A 20,234-nucleotide genomic window follows, 5' to 3' on the forward strand; every position below is an offset into this window, starting at 1 on the left:
CTAGGCTGGATGTGGCTAGGATAAATAGTACGCCCAGGTTGATGTTGATCAGGGGGTATGGGATTGGTAGTGGGGTTCATATGATAAGGGCAATGGATAAAGCTAGGGTTGGGGCAATTACATATAGTAGGGATGAGGATGTTAGGGGTTGTAGGGGTTCTTTGATAAATAGTTTTATTGCGTCGGCAGATGGTTGGAGGAGGCTGTTTGGGGCAACAACGTTGGGTCCTTTACGAAGTTGTATGTAGCCCAAGATATTTCATGCAGGGTGTTGTCTTTTCTTTTTTTTTTGGTAGAGACAAAGTCTCACTTTATGGCCCTTGGTAGAGTGCCGTGGCTTCACACAGCTCACAGCAACCTCCAACTCCTGGGCTTAAGCGATTCTCTTGCCTCAGCCTAACAAGTAGCTGGGACTACAGGCGCCCGCCACAACGCCCGGCTATGGGTGTTGTCTTTTCAATTGTGGATATTATACTGGGATTGATCCATGTCTCTACTGTTTATGCATTCATACCTTCTTGCTATAAATAAAAGTTACTGTTTCCCTGTAACTTAGAAAATTACATAATCTGATATCCTAATGTTAGTTTAATTCATAACTTCCCAAACAAACTAAGTTTATCTTACAGAAATAGAAAACTATTTAAAAATTGATCTGGGGTCAGGCACACTGGCTCACACCTATAATCCTAGCACTTTGGGAGGCTGAGGTGGGTGGACTGTTTGAGCTTGTGAGTTTGAGAACTGACTGAGCAAGAGCAAGAACCCTCTCTACTAAAAATAGAAAAACTAACTAGCTAGCCATGGTGGTAGAAGCCTATAGTCCAAGCTACTCTGGAAGCTGAGGCAAGAGGATCACTTGAGCCCGAGAGTTGAAGTTGCTATAAGCTATGACACCACAGCACTCTACCCAAGGTGAATACAATGAGACTCTGTCTCCAAAAAATTATTGTTATTATTATTATAAAATAAAAATTAATCTGGGAGCTTAAACATATTAACAGTAAAAGAAATATAAGCCTGAGACCAAAAGAGTATGAATATGATTTTAGTTAATATTTATAATATAATTTAATTTCTTATTTATTTATGCTTGTGATTTATAAAGTGCCCCATAATTGTCTGTGGTTACTTTGAAGAAAATGTTTACTAAGTGGAAAAGCTCATAAACATGAATAAAAAGTAATTTCCAATAATAGTTTTTGGTGTTCTTGGTTTAACTGGCCCATTGTGGGCTATGCTAGAGAAATAAGATGCTTGGAGAGATGTTGCTCAATGTGAAGACGTGGGTCCATTACTAAGGTGACAAAAAGTCATATTTGTGATGCCCATATCCAGCAAAATCCCTACTCCGTGTAACCAGAGATTCACCCACAGTGCAGGTGGAGGCACAGTGCTGGCTGAATTCCCTTTATCGAACTCAGTGTCCAGAATCCAAGTTCTAAAGCCAGTTGGATCTGTCCTCACTGGGAAGCAGATTCTTTGCAAACTCCCAGATCCGCATCCTCATAATGGCTGACAGAGTGAACCTAGGGGAGCCCAGGACACAAATTCGGAAGCTGAATTTCTCAGCGTAGCCTTTCAGATCCTGTTTGATACACCCATAGTGGTCACTCCAAAGGTCATCAGAAATGATGAGGACCTCATTAGCTTTGTCAACATCCAAGGTCCTATCTGCTGTGGAAGAAAAATGAATGGCTCAGGAAACGGGCAGACTGAAGATGAACTCTTCATTTTGCAAAGGCTCCAGCATCTCATTCACTTAAACTTCATTAATTCTTTCCTCCTAAATCAGAAATCTTCCTAGTGAATCTTTCCTGAACTCCTGACTAGGGCCATTATCCTACCAGAAAGATTTTGTACATTTGTCTCCTTTATAGCAAGGCTTTCTGTTTATAGCAAATGACATTATCTAAAGTTTTTTTTTTTTTCTTTAACATGTAAGATCCATAGGGCAGGGACTATGGACATTGTTTGCTTTCCAATTTAATATATATGATGGCTCAGATATACATCCTATCAAAATATAAACATTCCATATGTACTTTGAAGAAAACAAATTTTATTTATTGCAGAATAATATAGAAATTTAACACTTGTTTCCTTGCATTTCCATCTCATCCTGCTGGCTAGACAGTTGCACGCAAAGCTTCCTTTTACTAGGGTGATAACAAAATGAGTTCTAAGATGAGCTGGGCTACCATTGCACAAGTCCCGATAGACAAAGAGAGTCCCTTGGGCATGAGTTGAGATATCTTTGGATTTTGGCAGCACTGAGATCCAGAACTTACACGTAGTACTGTTTAGAGTTGAGGGGAACTTGGGAACCAGTGACTTTTTGGGTTGCCAACATTTCCAGTAATTCTTAGTTATTGGGATAACAGCACAGAGCTGCTTGTTCTGATGAGGCCAAGTGGATGGATGCAATGGTAACCACAGAAATAAACCCTTTGGACCAAGTACCAATTACTTCCCCAGGATTCCTTTTCAATTAGCACCTTGGAAGGTTCTGAGTCTGTCCTGGCCCATACAAGGGTTGCAAAGGACCAAAAATGTTTGGGAAGTGTTTTATCACCCCAAATGAAAGTGTGCTCACTTAGAAAGTATAGTATTTTGTTTTCCTCGTGACTGATTCTGTGTACTATCATATAAGCTAAAGTATATCTCATCATAAGCAAACCCAGCACAGCCACCATTGATTCTATGAGGCATCCTATAGTAGACACTGGGAAAAGACGGAGCAGGAGGACTTGGCACATTCAGCGGAGTCTGGATCCAGGACTCTGGCAGGTGAGGCCTGTCTCCTTACATTTAGCACAATGGCGATACAGTTGCATTCTAGCAATTCACTGTGTACCTTTTGAAAATCAGGTCATAAGTATGGGGTAGAGTTCAGTTGTGACATTGAATCAGGCACTTATATACTTTAGAGCTTGGCACACGATAGGGTGTTCAGTGCCAGAATCTACAACCAACCTCAGTCTACAGGATCAACAGTCACATGCACTTTTACCAGCCTTTGCTTGGTTCTCAGGATGGACTCTGGGTTAAAATCCACCCAGGTGCCTTTACACGTTCAGGGCCTTGCAGCCAGAGAGAACCCCAGATGCAGCTGGTGTAGGTCTTGCTACCCAGCAGGTATTCAGGAAGCAGCTACAGCAGCACCACCTGGGTACCTGGGTCAGAAACCCAGATGCTCAGGCCAGCCCAGTGCTGTGGAATCAGAATCTTCATTTTCAAAAGAGCCAGGGTCATCTAACAAACACCAGGCCTGGAAAGCCATAGGGCAGTGCTCCCATTACAGAGACATGATGCCACCACAAGTGTAATTTTAGTTCCTAGTAGCCATATTATCAAACATAAAGAGAAACCAACGAACTAATTTTAATGTTTCATTTGACCCAATGCATTAAAAATATTACCATTTTCCTACCTGGCTATAGCCACATTTCAAGTGCTAACTAGCCACAGTGGCTATCATTTTGGACAGCACAGATATAGGGCAGGACCTAAATATTATAGTTCCTTCCAAATATCCAGGTGGTTCTAATCTATACTCAGGGCAGAGAACTAGTGTTGCTGGGAGACTGTTAGGTGCCAGGAATCAGCTAACTCCTATATTTAATGGAGAGCCTTTTGTACTTTGCGTTTTCTGGGGACTTCATGGGGAGGGCTGGGTAGGACAGAGCCTCACTTTGAACTTCAGCATCCTTGGCTTCAAGTGGTTTTCTATATCAAGGAAGTGAAGTCCCCCTGAGACTATTCTGCACCTGGTCATTGACATGAAGGATCTAGTCCTGCCTACGGCTCTGGAGTAGAGGGCCTAGTGGCCCTACGTGCACACACTGTGCCTGGCACTGACTTGGCCTCAGTCAGCACTTGCCATATCAATTACTCCAGTCTTGAAACCTCACTCTTTTACATTTACCTCTCATACAAAGTTGAGATGTAAAAAAAGAAATGATTGGCCTCATTTCCATGAGAGTCTTCTCTGTCCTCCAGCTGCTTCTGAAGGTAGCTCAGATGTGGAGATCCACCTGCCAGGGGCTTTTACACAGATGGTCCCTCCTACCGTATTATCACCTTGCCTCTCTAATTCAATCACAGCCTCGTTGAAATCTGCCATAAATGAGTTTTTGCTGAAGAGGCATAGAAGTACTATGTGCAAAATAGAGCAAATTATCCCGAAGCTGTTGTATTTTTATTAACATACAAAGACACCCCTTCTTCTAGATTAGCTCTTGAATATCATGTCTGTATATGACAGTGGTTCTCAACCTTCCTGATGCCTCCTTATGCCACAACCCTTTAATACAGTTCCTCATGTTGTGCTGACCCCCCAACCATAAAATTATTTTCATTGCTACTTCATAACTGTAATTTTGCTACTGCCATGAATCATAATGTAAAGATCTGATATGCAGGATGTATTTTCACTGTTACAAGGGGTTGTTGCGACCCACAGGTTGAATTGCTGGTATATGAGAAGATTTGAAATTTGGAAAGTAACTTTTAAAACAAAATGTTTGGTCTCCTTATTACTGTTTATGCAATGAGTGGAGTTGGTTTCAAATACTTTTTGCTCACAAAGTAAAACCACCTCATATTTTGATTTCAGCAACTGAGGAAACCTGATTTGTCCTCTTTAAAAATCACCTTCACTAGACCACAGTGACACCTTCAAATGGGCTTTTTCTCCATGATGGTGAAGATCCATGTTTTAGAAGTTTGGCAATAAACAAAAACAAAAAATGAAAAAAAATTTAAACCCACACTGTTCCAAGATAATCATTTGGTCCTTCAAGGTCCTGGGTTTTGTTTCTGTTTCTCTCTTTGTTATTTGCTGTAACCCTATCAAAAATAAAAAGTATTGTCATAATCTATTTCCTTATACCACAATTTATATAAAACGATTTTTTTAACCTTCAAAAAAGTCTCCTCATGTTTTCATTTTTATTTCATTTTTTTAGAGGCAGAGCATAACTCCACTACCAGGCTGGCGTGCACTGACTAAATCATAGCCCACTGCGGTCCCAAACTCCTAGGCCCAAGTGATCCTCCTGCCTCAGCTTCCTGAGTACCTGGGACTACAGGCTCTCACCACTGTGACCAACTAATTTCTTTACACTTTTTATAGAGCTGGGACCTTGCTATGATGTCCAGCCTACTCTCAAATCTTGGCTTCAACCATTCCTGGCCAATTTTTCTTATTTTGTAGAGACAGGGTCTTGATTTTGCGCCAGCTGTTCTAGAACTCCTGACCTTAAGCAATCCTCCCACCTAGTCTCCCAGAGTGCTAGAACCGTCAAGAACAAAAAAGAAGACTTTCCCAAACCACAGCTTAGTGCAGCTCGTCTGCACTAACAGGGACACCTCTTAATCCACGGAGTGCACTGTTTTCACTTGTGACCCTGCTCAGCTGTTTCTTCCTCTCTTCTTTTTTCTCTTGTGGCATCCTCACTGCTGTGCTCTGACAGACCTGGTGGCTGTTGAGACAGCATGCCAGTTGCTAGTTAAAAGAAAACAGAACTTGAGGAGGGAAAAAAGATGGCAGTCAAGTAACAGCTTCTGTGCAGCCAGGCACAGTGAGAGTGGCGAGAGAGGACTCCAGCCATCTCTGGCTGGTGAGTTTTGCCCAGAGGCTTCCCTTTGGTGACACAGGAAGCCAGTGAGAGACTTCTGGACCCAATGAGGAGGACAGAAGCAGTGGAAAATCTGGCAAGTGGTAGGTGCGTTTGTTCAATCAGAGGCTGCCTGCAGCTGCACCCATAGCAACAGCGAGAGTGCACGCAGGAAAAGCCTTACCTGTGGGCTGTTTGGGTTTTCTTGGACTTGGGCACTCAATTAAACTGCCTTGGGAGATCTTGGGCTGTGTGTGAAGATGACTTTGGGCCTTGTCTGGGGCCCAGGTCAGAGACACTGAGCCGGAAGGAAGCTAATATCGTTCAGCTTTGGACTGCCTGCACAGCTGCTGTGGGAGAGCTGCCCCTGTGTTTTGCAGCGCGGAGATCAGCCGGGAGACCTTGGGCGAGAAATCTAGTGACTGAGCTGCCCAAAGGAGGGCACTGAGACACTGGGGAAGTGTGGAGTTCCAAGTGTGGCAGATTAACAGCCTTGGCCCTCAGGGGCATAGTGGGAGTCTGGACGTGGTGCACTGGATAAGCAGGCAGCCACACTGGGAGAGATCCCAGGGATAAGTGCTTTCCCTGGAAAGCTTCTGCTTGGCCAAGGTTCATAGTTTTGAGTGTCTTTTAAGTGGGCTGAGGACATTTTTGGGCTCCCAAGCCTGCAGGGTCTGAGAGGTCAGCAGAGACCTCCAGTCTCCATCTTGTACAGCTGTATCAACATTGTGATTAACATCTTATAACTCAGAAGATCACCTGTTGCCCGGACAATATTCAGTAAAATATATATAGTATTTGGTTCTTTAGGGGTTTTTTTTGGGGGGGTGTTGTTGGGGTTTTTCTTTTTTTATTTGTTTGTTTTCTTAATTCCAACATTTTTCCCTGGTGTTTTTCTTTCTTTTTCATTTATTTTTTTATTGCTGGGGATTCATCGAGGGTACAATAAGCCAGTTACACTGATTGCAATTTTTTTTTAATATATTCTTCCTTTTTTTCACTATCCTAGTTCAAATACAATCTTCCATTTTTGCCTTCTTTAACAATTAGAATTTCATTTTTGCCAGTGTGTCTGCCCCTATTATTTGTTGTTGGTTTTTTTTCCTCCAATGTTACCCCATTAGGGTTCTTGCTTGTTTGTTTTGGTTTTATTTACAGTATTTTTGGCTTTTCTCTTTACCAGGTGGAGGTGGGGTACTGTTTTTGATCCAGCTGGCAAAGAGCTGTTGACCTCAAGGGAATCACCCAACCCAGCACCCCCAGAGGTTGGGGGTCTTCAAGGTTGTGTCATAGTACACTACTATACAACTATATTACTCCTGTTTGTTTCTTTCAGTGCTTTCCTTTATTTTTTTGTCAATATTTCCTTTTACTCACCACCTCTTCTTTCTCTGTTTTCTTAAATCTTTTTTCCCTTCTTACTCTTCAATTTTCTCATGCTTCTAGTCCCCTACCAAAAGAACTTATTAAAACTTTAACGAGTGGAGTTTATCTAACAAAGGACGAGAAAGATCTCTATAAAGAGAACTATGAAACTCTAAGAAAAGAAATAACTGAAAATGTTAACAAATGGGAAAACATACCATGCTCACGGCTGGGAAGAATCGGCATTGTAAAAATGTTCATACTACCCAAAGCAATATACAATTTTAATGCAATCCCTTTTAAAGCTCCACTGTCATACTTGAAAGATCTTGGAAAAATAATACTTCGTTTTATATGGAATCAGGGAAAACCTTGAATAGCCAAGATATTACTCAGAAATAAAAACAAAGCAGGCAGAATCACGCTACCAGACTTCAGAGTACACTATAAATCAATACTGATCAAAACAGTATGGTACTGGCACAAAAACAGACAGATAGATGTATGGAACAGAATAGAGAACCAAGAGATGAACCCAGCTACTTACCATTATTTGATCTTTGGCAAGCCAATTAAAACATTCAGTGGGGAAAGACTCCCTATTTAACAAACGGTGCTGGGTGTACTGGCTAGTGACCTATAGAAGACTGAAATTGGACCCACACCTTTCACCATTAACTGAAATAGACTCTCACTGGATTAAAGATTTAAACTTAAGACATGAAGCTATAAAAATACTAGAAGAAATTGTAGGGAAAACTCTTGAAGAAAACGGTCTGGGCAAGTATTTTATGAGGAGGACCCCCCGGGCAATTGAAGCAGCTTCAAAAATACACTACTGGGACCTGATCAAACTAAAAAGCTTCTGCACAGTCAAGAACACAGTAAGTAGAGCAAGCAGACAGCCCTGAGAATGAGAGAAGATATTTTCAGGTTATGTCTCTGACAAAGGTTTAATAACCAGAATCCACAGAGAACTCAAATGTATTAACAAGAAAAGAACAAGTGATTCCATTTCAGGCTGGGCAAGGGACTTTAAGAGAAACTTCTCTAAAGAAGACAGGCGCACAGCCTACAAACATATGAAAAAATGCTCATCATCCTTAATCATCAGAGAAATGCAAATCAAAACTACTTTGAGTTATCATCGAACTCCAGTAAGATTAGCCCATATCACAAAATCCCAAGACCAGAGATGTTGGTGTGGATGTGGAGAAAAGGGAACACTTCTACACTGCTGATGGGAATGCAAATTAATACATTCCTTTTGGAAAGATCTTTGGAAAACACTTAGGGATCTAAATATAGACCTGCCATTCAATCCCACAATTCCTCTACTAGGGATATACCCAGAAGACCAAAAATCACATTATAACAAAGATATTTGTACCAGAATGTTTATTGCAGCCCAACTCATAATTGCTAAGTTATGGAAAAAGCCCAAGTGTCCATGGATCCATGAATAGATTAATAAATTGTGGTATATGTACACCATGGAATATTATGCAGCCTTAAAGAAAGATGGAGACTTTACCTCTTTCGTGTTTACATGGATGGAGTTGGAACATATTCTTCTTAGTAAAGTATCTCAAGAATGGAAGAAAAAGTATCCAATGTACTCAGCCCTACCATGAAACTAATTTATGGCTTTCATATGAAAGCTATAACCCCGTTATAACCTAAGAATATGGGGAATGGGGAGAGGGAGGGAAGGGGAGGGGGGAGGATGGGCAGAGGGCGGGTGATTGTTGGAACCACACATACGGTGCATCTTACAAGGATACATGTGAAACTTACTAAATGTAGAATATAAATGTCTTAACACAATAACTAAGAAAATGCCAGGAAGGCTTTTCCAGTGTGGAAAGGTTAACCAGTGTGATGAAAATATGTCAAATGTTATATAAAGTCAGTGTATGTTGCCCCATGATCACGTTAATGTACACAGCTATGATTTAATAATAAAAAAAAAAAAACTTTAAAGAGCAAGAAGTGAAAGAATAATTAGGGGAAGGAAACAGATACAAAAAAGCACTCATGAAGAAGAATCAGTAGAAAAATCCTGGTAACATGAAATGTCAGTTCAGAGTAACCCCCTTCTAAGGATCGTGAGGTAGCTACAGCAGAGCACTCCTCCTACAAAGAAATGTTAGAAATGACAGAAGGGAAATTTAAAATACAGATGATGAAAACAATGAAGGAAATTGCTGAGAAAGTTGAAAATAACCAAAAGGAGATCCAAAAACAATCAAATAAGAGATGAAAGATATGAAGAACATAAAAAGGATATAGCAGAGCTGAAGGAACTGAAGCAGTCAATTAGGGAACTTAAGGATGCAATAGAAAGTATCAACAACAGATTAGATCGTGCAGAAGAAAGAATCTCAGAGGTAGAGGGTAAAGCTCTTGAGATAACTCAGATAGTTAAAGAGGCAGAAAAGAAGAGAGAGAAAACAGAACATTCACTTACAGAATTATGGGACTCTATGAAGCATTCAAACATACGAGTTATAGGTATCCCAGAAGGGGAAGAAGAATGCCCCAGTGGAATGGAAGCCATTCTAGAGAATATTATAAATGAAAATTTCCCTAATATCATCAAATGTTCTGACATACTCCTTTCAGAGGGATATCAATCCCCTGGTCACCTCAATTCAAATAGAGCTTATCCAAGGCACATTGTGATGAATCTATCTAAAGTCAAGAGAAAATTAAAGAATTTGCAAGGGGCAAACCCATCAGGGTCACTGCAGACTTCTCTAATGAAACATTTCAGGCCAGAAGACAATGGTCATCTGTCTTTAATGTACTTAAATAGAACAACTTCCAGCCCCCAGAATTTTACATCCGGCTAAGCTAAGCTTTAAAATTGACGGAGAAATCAAATCTTTTATTGATATGCAAACATTGAGGAAGTTTGCCACAACAAGACCAGTCTTACAAGAAATATTTCAACCTTTTCTACACACTGACTATCACAATGGACCTTCAGAAAAGTAAACACCCAGAAATTAAAGGACAGAACCTAGTTTCCACAATGATGCAAAAGACAAAACTAAGCAATGGACTTTCACAAAACAAGATGAATAGAATGCTACCACACTTATCAATTATCTCAATAAATGTCAATGGCTAGAATTCCCCACTGAAGAGGCATAGATCAGCTGATTGGATTAAAAAACACAAGCCGTCTCCTTGCCATCTGCAGGAAACACACCTCACATCAAAAGACAAATTAGAACTCAGAGTTAAAGGTTGTAGGTCAATTTTTCAGGCAAATGGAATTCAGAAGAAAAGAGGAGTTGCAATCTTCTTTTCAGATACATATGGATTTAAAGCAACTAAAGTCAAAAAAGGCAATGATGGTCACTTTATATTGGTCAGGGGAAAAACACAACAAGAAGATATTTCAATTCTAAATATTTATGCACCCAGTTTAAATGCTTCCAGATTCTTGAAACAGACCTTGCTTAGTTTGAGCAATATGATATCCTCTAACATCCCAGTAACAGGGGACTTTAATACACCTCTCGTAGAGACGGACATATCCTCTTAACAGAAATTAAACAAAGATGTTAGAGATTTTTTTTATCAATTATTAATTTTTATTATTGATTTAATCATTTTACACATGTAATAGATACATATACAAGAGTGCCTTGATGTATCACCCTTGATCTATTCTTGAACAACCACAGTTGTTGCAAATATGAAATATTAAAATATTTTGTAATTGTATATTATTAATATGTTGAACTGGAATCAAAAGTATTCATTTATGTTTTGAATAATTTGGGGCACTATAATAAGTTACCCTGTGATTTGTTACATGAGTTCAACTTTTCTTATTTTCACTTTATTTATTTATTTTTATTGTTAAATCATAGCTGTGTACATTAGTGCAATCAACAGGTACAATGTGCTGGTTTCATATACAATCTGAAATATTCTCATCAAAATGTTCAACATAGCCTTCATGGCATTTTCCTAGTTATTGTATGTAGACATTTGTATTCTGCATTTAGTAAGTTTTGCCTGTACCCATTCTAAGATGAACTGTAGGTGTGGCCCCACCCATTACCCTCCCTCCACCCTAACCTCCCCCTTCCCTTCCCCTTCCTTGGCCCTTTCCCCATAGTCTTGTGCTATAGTTGGGTTATAGCCTTCATGTGAAAGCTACAAATTAGCTTCATAGTAGGGCTGAGTGCATTGCATACTTTTTCTTCCATTCCTGAGATACTTTGCTAAGAAGAATATGTTCCAGCTCCATCCATGTAAACATGAAAGAGGAAAAGTCTCCATCTTTCTTTAAGGCTGCATAATATTCCATGGTATACATGTACCACAATTTGCTAGTCCATTTGTGGGTCGATGGGCACTTGGGCTTCTTCCATGACTTAGCAGTTACGAATTGGGCTGCAATAAACATTCTGGTACAGATGTCTTTGTTATGTTGTGATTTTTGGTCTTCTGGTTATAAACCTAGTAAAGGAATTATAGGATCAAATGGCAGGTCTATTTTTAGGTCTCTAAGTATTCTCCAAACATCCTTCCAGAAGGAACGTATCAGTGTGCATTCCCACCAGCAGGGTAGAAGTGTGCCCTTTTTTCCACATCCACGCCAACATCTCTGGTTTTGGAATTTTGTGATGTGGGCTACTCTTACTGGGGTTAGGTGATGTCTCCAAGTAGTTTTGATTTGCATTTCTCTGATAATTAAGAATGATGAGCTCTTTTTCATGTGTTTATAGATCGTGTGACTGTCTTCTTTGGAGAACTTTCTCTTCAAGTCCCTTGCCCACCCTGAGATGGGATCACTTGTTCTTTTCTTGCTAGTATGTTTGAGTTCTCTGTGGATTCTGGTTATTAGACCTTTATCAGAGGTATAACCTGCAAATATTTTTTCCCATTCTGAGGGCTGTCTGCTTGCTTTACTTACTATGTTCTTGGCTGTGCAGAAGTTTTTAGTTTGACCAGGGCCCAGTAGTGTATTTTTGACACTGCTTCAATTGCCTGGGGAGTCCTCCTCATAAAATATTCACCCAGGCCAAATCCTTCAAGAGTTTTCCCTGCACTTTCTTCAAGTATTTTTATAGTTTCATATCTTAAGTTTAAATCTTTTATCCAGTGAGAGTGTATCTTAGTTAACGGTGAAAGGTGTCGGTCCAGTTTTAATCCTTTACAGGTTGCCAGCCAGTTCACCCAGAACCATTTGTTAAATAGGGAATCTTTTCCCCACTGAATGTTTTTAATTGGCTTGTCAAAGATCAAATAACACTAAGTAGCTGGATTCATCTCTTGGTTCTCTATTCTGTTCCAGACATCTACTTCTCTGTTTTTGTGCCAATACCATGCTGTTTTGATCACTATCAATTTATAGTATAGTCTCAGTTCTGGTAGCATGATTCCTCCTGCTTTGTTTTTATTGCTGAGTAATGTTTTGGCTATTTGAATTTTTTTCTGATTCCATATACAACAAAGTATTATTTTTTCAACATCTTTAAAGTATGACTATGGAGCTTTAATAGGAATTGCATTAAAATTATATATTGCTTTGGGTAGTACAGACATTTTAACAATGTTGATTCTTCCCAGCCATGAGCATGGTATGATTTTCCATTTGTTAACATCTTCAGCTATTTCTTTCCTTAAAGTTTCATAGTTCTCTTTGGAAAGATGGTTCACATCCTTTGTTAGGTATACTCCCAAATATTTCATCTTCTTTGGCACTACTGTGAAAGGAATACAGTCCTTGACTCTTTTTTCGGCTTGGTTATTGTTGCTACATACAAAGGCTATAGATTTATGGGTGTTGATTTTGTAGCCTGAGACATTGCTGTATTCCTTGATCACTTCTAAAAGTTTTGTAGTAGAATCCCTAGTGTTTTCCAGATATACGATCGTATCATCTGCAAAGAGTGAACATTTGATCTCTTCTGACCCTGTGTGGATACCCTTGATCACCTTTTCTTCACTAATTGCGGTGGCTAAAACTTCCATTACAATGTTAAAGAGCAATGGAGACAATGGGCAACCTTGCCTGGTTCCTGATCTAAGTGGAAATGATTGCAATTTACCTCCATTCAATACGATATTGGCTGTGGGTTTGCTGTAGATGGCCTCTATCAGTTTAAGAAATGTCCCTTCTATACTGATTTTCTTAAGTGTTCTGATCATGAAGCGATGCTGGATATTATCAAAAGCTTTTTCTGCATCAATTGAAAGAATCATATGGTCCTTATTTTTTAGTATGTTTATGTGCTGAATGACATTTATAGATTTACGTATATTGAACCAGCCTTGAGACCCTGGGATAAATCCCACTTGGTCACGGTGTATAATTTTTTTGATGCGTTGTTGGATTCTGTTTGTTACGATCTTACTGAGTATTTTAGCATCTATATTCATTAGTGATATTGGTCTCTAATTTTCTTTTCTTGGGTCTTTCCCTGGTTTAGGGATCAAGCTGATGTTTGCTTCGCAGAATGTGTTGGGTAATATTCCTTCTTTTTCTATATTTTGGAAGAGGTTTAGTAATATAGGCACTAGTTCTTCTCTAAAGGTTTGGTAGAATTCTGACGTAAAGTCATCTGGTCCTGGGCTTTTCTTTTTAGGGAGATTTTGTATAGTTGATGCTATTTCAGAACTTGATATAGGCCTGGTCAACATTTCCACTTCGTTCTGGCTAAATGTTGGTAGGTGACGTACTTCCAGGTATTGGTCGATTTCTTTCAGATTTTCATAATTCTGAGAGTAGAGTGTCATGTATTCGTTAAGGAGTTTCTGAATTTCTGAGGGGTCTGTTGTTATTTCATTGTCATCATTTCTGATGGGTGCAATTAGAGATTTTACTCTTTTTTTCCTGGTTCGGTTGGCCAAAAGTTTATCTATTTTATTGATCTTTTCAAAAAACCAACTTTTGGATTTATTGATCTGTTATACAATTCTTTTGTTTTTAATTTCATTTAATTCTGCTCTGATTTTGGTTATCTCTTTTCTTCTGCTGGGTTTGGGGTTGGAGTGTTCTTCCTTCTCCAGTCGCTTGAGGTGTCCCATTAAGTTATTAACTTCCTCTCTTTCTGTTTTCTTGAGGCAGGCTTGCAGTGCTATAAATTTCCCTCTTAGGACTGCCTTTGCAGTATCCCAGAGGTTCTGGTAATTCGTGTCTTGATTGTTGTTTTGTTCCAAAAATTTGGTGATTTCCTTCTTAATCTGGTCTATAACCCATCTATCCTTCAGCATAAGGTTGTTTAGCTTCCATGTTTTTGTATGGGTATGCAGGTTCCTGTTGTTATTGAGTTCAACTTTTATTCCATGATGGTCTGAGAGATGCAAGGAATAATTTCTATTTTTTAAAATTTGCTAAGGTTAGATTTGCGGCCTAGGATGTCGATTTTGGAGTATGTTCCGTGAGCTGATGAGAAGTATGTGTATTCAGTTTTGTTGGGATGAAATGTTCTGTAGAGTTCTGTTCTGTTAAGTTCAGATGTTAAAGGTAATACTCAATATGGTGAGATCTCAATTATTAATATTTATGCACCAGATTTCTAAAATATTAACTAAATGAATATTTAACCACCATTATGATGGTTAAGTTTAAATCTAAAGTTTCTTTGCTTACCTTCTTTTTGGAGGCTCTATCCAGCACGGCTAAAGGGGTGTTAATATCTCCAACTACTATGCAAGTGGAGGAAATCAACTTGCTCATGTCTGTTAGAGTTTCTCTTATAAATTGAGGTGCGTTGTGGTTGGGTGCATAAATATTAATAATTGAGATCTCATCATATTGAGTATTACCTTTAACAAATATGAAGTGTCCATCCTTATCCTTCCTTATTTCGGTTGGTTTAAAGCCTATTGCATCTGCGAATAGGATAGCAACGCCTGCTTTTTTCTGCTTTCCATTTGCCTGGGCTATAGATGACCATCCCTTCACCTTCAGTCTATATTTGTCTTTAATGTAAGATGAGATTCTTTTATGCAGCAGATATATGCCTTGAGTTTTTGTATCCAGTCAGCGAACCCATGCCTCTTTAGAGGACAATTTTAACGATTCACATTAATTGAGAATATTGATAAGCCTTTTGAGAGTCTGGTGGACATTTCTAATCCTTTTGTGACTATGGAAGTTGGAATTTGTTCAAAATTTTCTGGGTGGGTTTACTTTTGTGATGGAGGATTATGCTGGTCTTTATGGAGGATAGGTCTGAGAATATCCTGGAGAACTGGTTTAGTTATGGCAAATTTCTTCAACATGTGAATGTCATTGAAGTATTTAATTTCTCCATCATAAATGAAACTCAGTTTAGCTCGGTACGGGATCCTGGGTTGAAAGTTATTTTGTTTTAGGAGATTAAAAGTCGATGACCATCCTCTTCAAGCTTTAAAGGTTTCAGCAGAGAGATCTGCAGTTATTCTAATATTCTTGCCCTTGTAGGTGATGGTTTTCTTTTATCTGGCAGCTTTCAGAATGTTCTCCTTCATATTAACTTTAGTGAAATTGATTATGATGCGTCTGGGGGATGTCTTATTTGGGTTGATTCATGCTGGAGTTCAGAAACTGCTATCTGAACTTTAGAATCTCATGGCATGTCTGGAAAGTTCTCCTTCATAATCTCATGGAGAAGAGATTCTGTACCTTGTGAAGTCACTTTGTCGCTTTCGGGGATCCCTATAAGACAAATATTGATTTTCTTTGACTTGTCCCAGAGCTCTCTGAGAAAGTGATCTGTTTTTGCTCTCCATTTCTCTTCCTCTTTGAGAGTTTGGGAGCATTTGAAACCTTTGTCTTCAATGCCAGAAGTTGTTTCTTCTGCTTGCTCCATTCTGTTGCTGAGGGATTCTACTGTGTTTCTCAGATCTTTGAGGGCTGCAAGTTCTTGTCTCAATGTGTCAATATCTTTGGTCATTTGGTCTTTGAATTCACTGAATTCTTGAGATATCATTTGGGTTACTGCTTGGAATTCTAATTTGATCTTATTTGCTATCCAGATTCTGAATTCGATTTCTGACATCTCAGATACTTGTTTGTGCATGGGATCTTGTGCTGTGTCTGCCACATTGATCCTTGGGGGAGTTGATCTACTCGGATTATTCATATTGCCAGAGTTTTTCTGTTGATTTCGCCTCATGATTGTTTTTCACAGTTGCCTGTGGCCTTCCTCAGAGTTGGGGAGGTGTCTCTCCCAGCGAGATCACCCTATTGTTGCTGGATCTTTGTAGGGAGTTACCCTGTGTAGTTCCTCTGCAGTTGCCCCAGCCAGGGAGTTTTGGTTGTGGAAGCAGCTCCAGAGTGTGACACACCCATATCCAGCAACAGGGTGGGAGGTGGTGCGCACAGTTCTGGGAGTACCTGGCACCCAGTGATTTTGGCACAGAGATCCCAAGGCTCCAGCAGTCTCTGGCCAGGAGAAGGGCTCTGCACAGAGACAGGGAGGGCTCCGGAGGGCACGCGGCTACCAGTGTCCCTGGCCAGATGAGCGAGCCGGTGTGGAGACAGGGAGGGTACAGGAGGGAGGAGGCGGGGTTGTGCAGTTCCCACGGTTCCTGATCAGGGCATGCAGAGGCCCAGCTGGTGCAGCTGTAATGGAGGTCTGGGCGGTGCCGAGCCCAGAAGTTTGAGGTTGCTATGAGCTGTGATGCCACAGTCCTCTACCCAGGGCAACTGTCTGAGGCTCCAGTGTGCCAAAACCGGTCTCACTCTGCCCCTGAGGATTAAGTCTGTAAGGCAGCTCAGTCCCCACCTAAAGGCTGTAAGGCAGCTCAGACCCCACCTACTCAGTCACTAGGTTGCTAGCTCCCGCTCAATACTTGCTCTGCAACCCTGAGGGCTGCACTTGCCAGGGCAGTTCTCTCACAATGGCTCCCTGCAGCCCACAGCCAAATATTATTAGCTCTGTCCGGCTTAGCAGCTCAGTCTGGGGCCATAGACAATGCCCAAAGTTCTCTGCACTCCTGCTCAAGCTCTCCCCAAGGCAGTTCAACTGACTGCCATGTCCAAAAACACTGAAACAGTTCACAGGTAAGGCCTTTCCAGTTTGCAGTCTCACTGCTGCTTGTACTTACAGTTGCTGGCGGGAATAGGTCAATCAAACACACGCAACCGCTTGCCAGTTTTCCACTGTTTTGGTCCTCCTCTTGGGTTCCGGAAGTCACTTGCTGACTCCCTGTATCCTCAAAGGGATGATTATAGGCAGATCCCACCAGCCAGAGATGCCTGGAGTCTTATCTCCCCAGACTCACCATGCCCAGTTGCAGGGAAGCTGTTACTCAGCCGCCATCTTCAATGTTAGAGATTTAAATGAGACCCTAGAACAATTGTGCTTCAGAGATGTATATAGAACACTCCATCCCAAAGATAAAGAACATACATTCTTCTCATCATCCCATGGAACATTCTCCAAAATTGATCATATCCTAGGTCACAAAACAAACCTCAACAGAATCGAAAGAATTGAAATTCTACCTTGCATCTTCTCAGACCACAAGGCACTAAAAGTGGAACTCAACTCCAAAAAAAATGCGCAACCTCACACAAAGTCATGGAAGTTAAACAAACTTATGCTGAATGACGGCTGGTTGTGGGAAGAAATAAAAAAGGAAATCATTAACTTCCTCGAGTATAACAACAATGAAGACACAAGTTACCAAAACCTATGGGATTCAGCAAAAGCAGTCCTGAGAGGAAAATTTGTCTCTTTAGAAGCCTACATTTGCAAAACAGAAAGAGAACGCATCAACAAACTCACAAGCCATCTGATGGAATTGGAAAAAGAAGAACAATCTAAGCCTAAACCCAGAATTAGAAAAGAATATCCAAAATTAAATCAGAGATTAATGAAATTGAAAACAAAAGAACCATTCAGAAAATTAATGAAACAAAGAGTTGGTTTTTTGAACAAATAAATAAAATAGATAAACCTTTAGTTAGACGAACTAGAAATGAAAAAGTAAAATCTCTAGTAACCTCAATCAGAAATGATTAAAGGGGAAATAACAGAGTTAAGGGAGGCGGAGCAAGATGGCAGCCGAGTAACAGCTTCCTTGCATCTTGGAACCTGAGTCTGGGGATATAGGACTCCAGGCATCTCTGGCTGGTGGGATCTGCCTATCATCACCGCTGAGAGGATACAGGGAGTCAGCGAGAGACTTCTGGACCCCAAGAGGAGGACTAAAACAGTGGAAAACCGGCAAGTGGTCGCGTGTGTTTAATCCGTCTAAACCCGCCTGCAACTGTAAGTTCAGTAGCTGCGAGATTGCAAACCAGAAAGGCCTTACCTGTGAACTGTTTTGGTTTCTTTGGACTTGGCACTCAGCTGAACTTCCTTGGGGAGAGCCTGAGCGGGAGTGCGGAGAACTTTGGCCTTTTTCTAGGGCCCCAGTCTGAGCCGCTGAGCCAGACGGAGCTAATAGTGCTTGGCTCTGGGTCACAGGCAGACATTGTGAGCGATCTGCCCCGGCAAGCTCCGCCCTCAGGGTCGCAGAGCTGGAATTGGGTGGGAGCTGGTAACCCAGCAACCAAGTAGCCTAAGGGTGGGGTCTGAGCCGCCTTGCAGCCCTAACCCTCTGGGGCAGAGGGAGACCAGTTTTGACACACAGGGTAAGTGGATAGCCACTTCAGCAGTGATTCCAGTGACAAGCACTTCCCTGAGAAAGCTTCTGCTCAGTAAGTGAACAAGTTCAAAGTGCCTTTTTTTGTGTGTGTGTGTAGAGACAGAGTCTCACTGTACCGCCCTCCGGTAGAGAGCGTCACACGGCTCACAGCAACCTCTAACTCTTGGGCTTACGCGATTCTCTTGCCTCAGCCTCCCGAGCAGCTGGGACTACAGGCGCCCGCCACAACGCCTGGCTATTTTTTTGTTGCAGTTTGGCCGGGGCTGGGTTTGAACCCGCCACCCTCGGCATATGGGGCCAGCGCCCTACTCACTGAGCCACAGGCGCTGCCCTCAAAGTGCCTTTTAAGTGGGCTGAAGAGAGATTTAGGGTGTCTACCTGCTGGGGTTTGAGAAACTAGCAGCCTCTAGTCGTATCAGAACTGTGATTAACATCACATACCCCAGAAGACCACGTGTTGCCCAGACAATATTCAATAACATATACATACTGCTTTGTTTTTGGTTGTGTTTTTTTTTTTTTTTTGGTTTGGTTGTTTTTTTTGTTTATTTTGATGTTGTGGATTGTTGTTTTGTTTTTTAAGTTCAACCTTTTCCATACAGATCCTTTTTCTTTCTCAATTTTTCTAGTTTAATTATAATTTCCCATTGCTGCCTATTTCAATAATTAGAACTTCATTTTTGTTAGTGTTTCTACCACTATTATTTGGTTTTTCCAGCCAATTTTATCCGGTAAAGTTTTCTGTTTGCTTGTTTTGGTTTGATTTATAGCATTTTTGTCCTTCCTCTCTACTTGGTGGAGGTGGGGTACTGTGTCTGATCAGGTTAGCAAAGAGCTGCTGACCTCATGGGAACCACCCAACTGGGCACCCCCAGAAGGTGGGTTTTTTTTAAGGTTGTATCAAAGTACCCTACTGTACACCTATATTGCTCTCTCTCCCTCTTTCTGTGCCTCTCTTCTTTTTGTCAATATTCCTTTTACCCACCCCCTCTCCTTTCTCTATTTTTCTTTTTTTTTCCTTATCACTCGGTCCTCCTTTCTTTCACCCTTTTTTGCTCTTCAACCTTCTCACCCTTCTGGTGCTGTAACCCTTAGTCCACAGGCACGAGAACTTAAAGAGCAAGAGGAAGTGAAAGGAAAATTAGAGCAAGGAAACAGATAAAAGAAATCACCCATGAGCAAGAATCAGCAGAAAACTCCAGGCAACATGAAGAACCAGTCCAGAACAACCCCGCCAAGGGACCATCAGGTAGCTACTGCAGAGGATTCCACCTATACAGAAATGTTAGGAATGACAGAACGGGAATTTAGAATACACATGTTGAAAACAATGAAAGAAATGATGGAAACAATGAAGGAAACTGCTAATGAAGTGGAAAATAACCAAAAGGAAATCCAAAAACAGAATTAAATCATAGATGAACGATATGAAGAATATAAAAAGGATATTGCAGAGCTGAAGGAAATGAAACAGTCAATCAGGGAACTTAAAGATGCAATGGAAAGTATCAGCAACAGGTTAGACCATGCAGAAGAAAGAATTTCAGAGGTAGAAGACAAAGTTTTTGAGATAATTCAGATAGTAAAAGAGGCAGAAAAGAAGAGAGAGAAAGCAGAACGTTCACTGTCAGAATT

Source organism: Nycticebus coucang, chromosome 9 (genome assembly GCF_027406575.1).
Source record: "Nycticebus coucang isolate mNycCou1 chromosome 9, mNycCou1.pri, whole genome shotgun sequence".
NCBI lineage: Eukaryota > Metazoa > Chordata > Mammalia > Primates > Lorisidae > Nycticebus > Nycticebus coucang.